The sequence below is a fragment of the Saccopteryx leptura genome, chromosome 6, assembly GCF_036850995.1.
Source record: "Saccopteryx leptura isolate mSacLep1 chromosome 6, mSacLep1_pri_phased_curated, whole genome shotgun sequence".
Taxonomy (NCBI): domain Eukaryota; kingdom Metazoa; phylum Chordata; class Mammalia; order Chiroptera; family Emballonuridae; genus Saccopteryx; species Saccopteryx leptura.
This window is the reverse complement of record NC_089508.1, coordinates 93935469-93943178: the sequence shown is the minus strand read 5'-3', so window position 1 is coordinate 93943178 and position 7710 is coordinate 93935469.

The window sequence follows — 7710 nt, the reverse complement described above, 5'->3', positions numbered from 1 at the left end:
ATTGACACACAGATGCCACTGATCTGGCTCCTAGATCAAGCTCTTCCTATCCTTCCTGCTAACCCATTCCCTTCTGCCTCTCCACCTAGATGTAGTGGATTTAGTTAGATATCTTAGTTTTAGTCCCCGCTTTCCAGTGATGAGTTGTGCACTCTCAAGCCAGTAGCTAAATCCTTTGACCTCTCTGAGCTTCCTCATCTAAATTCATTCATTGGGCCAAATTAATTCATTCATTCAATAAATTCAACACACATTTATTGAGTGCTTACTGTGAGCCAGGCCCTGAGAATATAGCATTAACAAGACAGGTATGTCCCTGATTTCACAGAATAGGTGAAGAAAGAAGAAGAAAACAGCTGTGATTTCTGGGAATGATACAAGGGAGAATCTCACACTTTGTTTTATTTCCAGTGGGGCCTCTCTGGTTGAGGTGATGTTTCAGCTAGAGGGAGAGCGAGAACATGAGCACTGAGATCACAACACCCTCAGCTCTTAACGGTTTTTGATCCAGGAATCTCACCAGCTTGAATACATTTAGCCATTCCTTGACTACAGTATTAGGTTAAAATTTGCTTGTGTTGGAGGCTTTCCTCACCCTGACCCAAATCTACCTTCCCAACCTTGTATAATAGAAAGGTTCCAGATCAAGTCTAAATAGAATTAGATATGTCTAGGCATGTCTGTCAACAGGGTAGCACACCCTGCCAGGAGCCTGTTTGCATAAGGAATGAGAAGCCTCCAGGAGTAAGCTCATGACTAAAGGAGGGACCTGCCCTGTGATCCTGACAGTGATAGATCTTATCCCTCCAAGGCTCCAGAGAGGCAGACATTTCTGTCACCAGAAGACCTCCCCACCTAGCCCAGACCATGCCTAGCCCAGTCTCTGGGGATGGGGGTGGGGAACGAGGTGCTTGCTCGGGATCTTTGTGTAGAGTAACACAGAGGGGAGACAGGCTTCTCCCCAACTTTGCAAGAATCCCTGAGCAGCTTGTCTTCCCGGAGGGCTCCCATCAGAACAAAAGTAGCTTCCCAGCGGCAAATAGAATGCTCAAGACTTAAGGCAGTGGTTCTCAAACTTTTTGAAGTCGGGGTGCATTTAAAATTCCACAAATAATTGTAGGCACATTATATACAAGTTTCTGAGAAATATGTTTTAATAATTAATCCAAATATTAAAGAAAAAATATAAAGTCCGAGCATGCTTTTATGGTAATTAAACAAAATAATTATGACAAAATTAAATTTATTCTGACATTAAAAAACATCTTTATGTTACATTTTCTGAGTTATGCTTTTTAGAATTCATAAGAAAGGGGGTAAAAAATTAAAAATCGACAAAAAAGTTATCTTTTTATATATATAAATACATTCTTAGTAAGATTTAGTAAATTCGGCAGGTCCCGGTGTGAATGTGTTAAGTTTTTTCATTCTTGTGGGTTTTGGGGGGGGGTTGTTTTTTTTATTATTATTATTAATTTTAATGGGGTAACATTGATAAATCAGGGTACATATGTTCAGAGAAAACATCTCCAGTTATTTGGACATTTGATTATGTTGCATACCCATCACCCAAAGTGAAATTGTCTTCTGTCACCTTCTATCTGGTTTTCTTTGTGCCCCTACTCCTACTCCTACCCCCTCCCTTTCCTCCCCTCCCCATTCTTGTGTTTATGAGAAAGATGAGCCTGATGTATCCTAGGGATTTCTTCAATGTTTGGGCATATATTTGAAAGGCAACTCTCATTTCCTCACCAATACATTGAAGAATTCCTCTCTTTTTACTCTTAATTGTGTTGAGTGCAGAAAACCCCCACCATACATATCATCTTAACTTGACACCAAACAAAGGATAGAAGAAACTTGCCTCCAGTCTTTCCGGGGAACATGGGGGGTAGTGTAAACAATCCAGCACCACAGCTTAACAGCCTTTTGCAACCTAATCAGGCAAGTGAGGTGGGGGGCTGGGCAGACTGTCAGCTTACAGCCAATTCCCCACACCTCCGTCCCCCCAAAATCTAAACTCCAAAAACCTGTTGGTTTTTTGGTCCCCAATAGGCATATATTTCTCTGGAATACCATAGGGTGCACCTGGAAATCTTCTAGGGTGCACCAGTGTGCCCTGGCGCACACTTTGAGAACCACTGACTTAAGATGTTTTCAAATGAGCAGAGAGAGACAACAGTCAAGGAAACTGGAATTACTCTGAGGTTTGGGAGGGCAGCGCCCCCTGTTCATCAGGGTCTGAGTAAGAAACACATGGTCCTTTCAAAGGGATGGCAGATGGAATTCTAAAGAATCAATCTTTTATGGGGAAAATCAATAAGAGATTGGTTCTGTATTCTAGGACTAGTATGGGGGAAGCTGTAGGCTTGAAAGGGAAAAGGGAAGAAGTGGTCACTGAAATAAACAAATGGGCAAAAGCTGGAGCTATAGAAGGCCACAGAACAGGAACTGTGGCCTTAGGTAAAAATGCACAGCCATTGACAAGCTGAGGCCCAGCATGGAGGCAGGCCACCTTCCAATTTCCTTCTGGTGCCTGGTATTGGCCAAACCCAATCAGAAGTCAAAGGGCAAAAAAGTGGGGTGAACTGATCCAGGCCACTGAAGTCAACCTCAAGGACACAAAGCAGGATGGAGAAAAGCAAAGGGACACAGAATAGTCAGCATACCCCATAGTTTCTTAATATCCATAGGCTGATGAGATCCAAAGAAATTGGCATTATAGGAATTTTCCTTACATTTCCCCCAACAAACACTCTCTCAGGAACAGGGCTGACTATCCATGAGTTCTGATTCAAAACACAGGGCTTATAGTCAAAGGCTTGTGTTCAAATTCCAGCTCTGTTACTATATGTTTTCTATAGCTGCCTGTACAAGTTAGCACAAACTGGCTGGGTTAAAACAACAGAAATGCATTCTCTCACAATTCTGGAAGCTGGAAGTCCAAAATCAAAACATACAAAGCATGAATGAGCAAACTATTTTGTGGAACAGACCAAAAAAAAAAAAAATCTAAAAAGAAAGCCTGACCAGGTGGTAGCACAGTGGATAAAGCGTTGGCCTGAAATGCTGAGGATTCAGGGTTGAAACTCCGAGGTTGCCAGGTTGAGCATGGGATCATAAACATGACTCCATGGTCGTTGGCTTGAGCTCCAATGTCACTGGCTTGAGTAAGGGGTTACTGGCTCAGCTGGATCCACCAGTCAAGGCACATATGAGAAAGCAAGCAATGAACGATTAAAGTGCCACAACTACGAGTTGATACTTCTCATCTCTCTTCCTTTCTGTTTATTTGTCCCTGTCTGTCCCTTTCTTTCTCTCTCTCTCAAAAGAAAGAAAAAGAAAAAAGAAAAACAACAGAGCAACCACATACTGGAATTTAGTATATTGCAATTATAGCCCTTCAGCCAATGGAGATAAGATGTAATTTGCCATAAATGCTCTTGGGACAATGGATAGCTCTTTGAAACAAAGTAAAATATTCACACCTCACCACCTACACCAAAATAAATTCCTGAAGGATCAAAATTTTAAATATTAAAATGAAATCACAAAAATACTACAACAAACCATGGAAGACATTATTATTTTGTGTGTGTGTGTGTGTGTGTGTGTGTGACAGAGACCGAGAGAGACATAGATAGGGACAGACAGGAAAGGAGAGAGATAAGAAGCATCAATTCTTCATTGCGGCACCTCAGTTGTTCTTTGACTACTTTCTCACAGTGCCTTGACTGAGGAGGCTACAGCAGAGCGAGTGACCCCTCGGTCAAGCCAGCGACCTTGGGTCCAACAAGCTGGTGAGCCCTGCTCAAACCAGATGAGCCCCGCACTCAAGCTGGTGACCTCAGTTGTCTCAAACCTGGGTCCTCCATATCCCAGTCCGATGCTCTATCCACTGCACCACCGCCTGGTCAGGCTTTATTCTTACATTTCTTACATTGGGAAAGAAATGCCTTCCCGAGGATGGCACCACATCAGAAGTAGTTAAAAATTTGCTTAATACAAGTATTCACAGCCACCGTTGCTCTCTAACACCAGCACAACCCCTAGCTCGCTGAGCTCCAGCCCAAGAAATGGGATAAGTAAAGAACTATCCATATCATCGCTTGTTCAAAGTAGAGGAAGTGCCAATTGAGGGGCTGTCAAGCACCGGTAAGCAACTGGCTACAAAAGCTGCTTGCAAGGTGCGCCCTCTACTGGAGGGGTGAAGAAACCTCACCATTACAAGCCTGATACAGGGGCACTCCGTGAAATTAGACGTTACCAGAAATCCACTGAATGTCTGATTGGCAAATTTCCCTTGCAGTGACTGGTGCGAGAAATTATTCAGGGCTTCAAAACAGGTCTGTGTTTTTAGGGTGCAATTACTGGTGCTTTGTAGGAGGCATGTGAGGCCTATCTGGGTGGCCTTTCAAAAACCTCAAACTGTGTGCTGTACATGCCAAATGTGCAACAGTTATCCAGAAGACATTCAGCTAGCATGCTGCATGTGTGGAGAACGTGCTTAAGAAACTACTAGGATGAGAAACATTTCATTCTTTAAAAAAATAATTTCTCCTCTTCTTCCTGTATTGATAGCTCTGAACATTAGATTATTTTTCCCCCTGGGAAAAATAGTACATAAGTGTATGATTATAAGTGGAAAATAAGGGACAGAAATCAGGCATTGGCAGTTTTCCCATTTTCATTTCCTTGTGAATATTTGTAAATAAATCAGGGGTGGAGGCAGAAAGCATTAATGCAAATCAAAATGTTTCAGTGAACAAGTTTCAGCAGTTCAACTGTATAACAATTATAAATAAACCTGTTAAATTTTTTTGGACAATACCAGCATTTAAAAATTCTTTTTAAAAAGACAAGTAATTTCTTATTGACGGCAAAAGAAATTGCTTAATATATTCAGTTACAGAAATACAGAATTTCCCCCCCATGGGAAAATAAACACCATAAACAAAGTCAACCGACAGATGAAAATTTAGCAAAATATATTTGCCAATTATATCACAGACTAAAAGCTAATTTTCTACTATTAAAGCCATCTTTACAAATCAATAAGAAAACAATTAACTCAATAGAAAAATGGACATAAATGGCTCTTAAACATATGAAAAGATGTTACTCTTCCCCATTAATAAGAGAAATGCAAATTAAAACTACAGCAAGATAGCATTTATCACCTACAGAGTGAGAAGAATCAGCAACGCTTGCTAACACACAGTGCTGACCACTCTCATACCCTGCTGGCGTGCCGGCAAGGACAGCACATGGCAGTATCCTCAAAAGTGTACCTGGGTATACTCAGAGGCCTGACAACAGCACTGTAAGAATGTATTTTATGAATATGTTCTCACAGACACTTATAAAACATGAGTAAAAATATGCTTTCTAGCATTGTTTGTTATGGCAGCTGGAAAGAATCTAAATGTGGGTGTTCATATGATGGAATACTATCATTCAGAAAGATGGGGGTAGAATTAGGCTCCTCTTTTTGTCCAGAGATGGTACTAGGTCCAAGACATACAAAGGGAAACTTTATAAAGCCAAGTGCAAGGGAAGGAGGGTTGGAGGGAACCAAACAACTGCTGGCCAGCACCCCACACCCAGGGGTACATGTACGACGTCCCTACGGAAGCTGAAGCTTCAGGACCTACCCTTACACGGGCCCCTGCCGAGGTCCTGGAGGGGTCATAGCCATGTATTCACACGGTCCTGTGTTTCTGTCAAATTTGCAAGAACATTTTAACCCCAACTAGTTAAGATCACTGTGCCTTTCCCTTTAGACTTCCCTCTGTCACACTACCCCTTGTGCCAGGTGACACTGGAGCAGCCAAGCGCATTTTGGAGATCTGGCTAAGGGAAAGTAGATTGGAGACACATCACCTGTATGCTTCATGGGAGAGATTCATGTGGCTTGTGGAACTTCCATGCAGACCTAAGTTATTGCTTGCCATCCCTGTGCTGAAATGTCTTCCAGGAGTATTCCTTCTGCCCACTGTGCCATCCCATCTGGGATGCTCACACGCTGTACATGAAGCAGTTAGTTATTATTTTAAAATACCATGCTAGTTTTCTGAATTTTAGAGTGTGGTAATTACGGGGTTTTTTTAATGTGTAATTTAGTCTTTAAAGAAAATAGAAAAAATGAGGAGTCCCTCTATTGGCATAGACCTTAGGAGTTCAGGTAGGCTGACACTAACCACACTGTTTGTACCCCAAAAAGGGAAACCTTTATTAGTAAGAAACACATGTCCTCTATTTCATAATGGCTCTTTGTTTCCCTTACAGAGTCCCCAAAGTCAGAGTTTCTCATACCTCAGTGGTTTGCTTTCTGTCTCTCTTTAATTATATTACAAATTAAGAGACTGACTCCATTATTTCACTGTTGGCAAACACTGGGGTGATATAGTCTTTCACACTGGCGTTTCTGCAGGACAAATTCCTAGAAACAGAATTGCTACATTAAAGGCTGTGCATGCTTAAATTGTTCTCCAGACTTATGGTACACTCACGCTGTTAAAAAGTGTGTAGCCAAACAAAATAATGAGATAGATGATTTATCAATTCCTTAAATTGAAGGAGCAGGGCACAAGCTGCAAAAGAAGACACATGGCATGATTTTAGACGAGATCGGGCGCATTCAGGGTGGTATGGCCATAGACACATGGCATGCTTTTAAAATGACGGTGGGTAGAAGTGGGTAGGGAATGCGGGCCCAGACTGTCACTTTCACTTTCTGCTTCTGAGTGCTTCACAGTTTTTTAATATTTTAAAATATTTTAATAAGAAGGTATTGCCTTTATAATTTTTTTAGAAATATTAATAGGAGGAAGACAGACCTGTTCTTATACAAACATATCAATATCTACGGAGGAAATTTTTCCTTCCGCTATTAAGACCATTCCAAAGGACATGAAAGGGCTTTACCCACTTCTCTCTCAAGCTCATTTCTGAAAGATCATTCCTAGGACTTTAGGATTACTGTTTATCTTGGCTTGAGCTGGCAAAGAGAGCCTCTGTCCCTAACAACATACCAGATACGGTGATTTCTGCCTTGCCTCTATCCTGGCATATTCCCAGCCCTTCTTAGAAAAAGCCTGGGTAGTGCTCATGGGGATCTACTCCCTGGCTTCCCAGGGACACCAAAGAACATTGGTGGCTTCCACAATTACCACTTATTTTCTGCCATGAGACACCTATGTACTTTGGGAAATTGTTGCAAAAACAAAGAGCAACATTTCAGAGCTGTATGGGTATTGAACCCCAGCTTTGAGACTGGCTGAAAGGGCATTTAGAGTAAGTGGCTGCGGGGTAGCTGGAGGTCTCGTGGGGCGACCATGAGCACAGTGTGTGCTGGGGCATATGCAGAGATTGCCTGGAAGCCACTGAGATGGGCCTGGGGGGCAAAGCTGGTCAAATGATCTCCAGAGGTCAGAGGTCATCACCAGTCAAGCAAAGTAGGGTAGGCAGTGGGGAACTTTGGGAAGGAGGGTATCTAGCAAGTGTATAATTACTTAAAGCCACTCCAAAGCTATAGCCATCTTCCCACTCCCTCACCTCTCTCATCCAATTGATCTTCAAGTCTTACAAGATTTACAAGATTGATTTCTCTTTTCTTCAGGGGGTAAGTATTGAGTGCCCACCATCTGCCAAACTCTGTTCTAAGTGCTGGAGAGCGTCAGTGATCATGGTCTCTGCTCTCATGGAGCC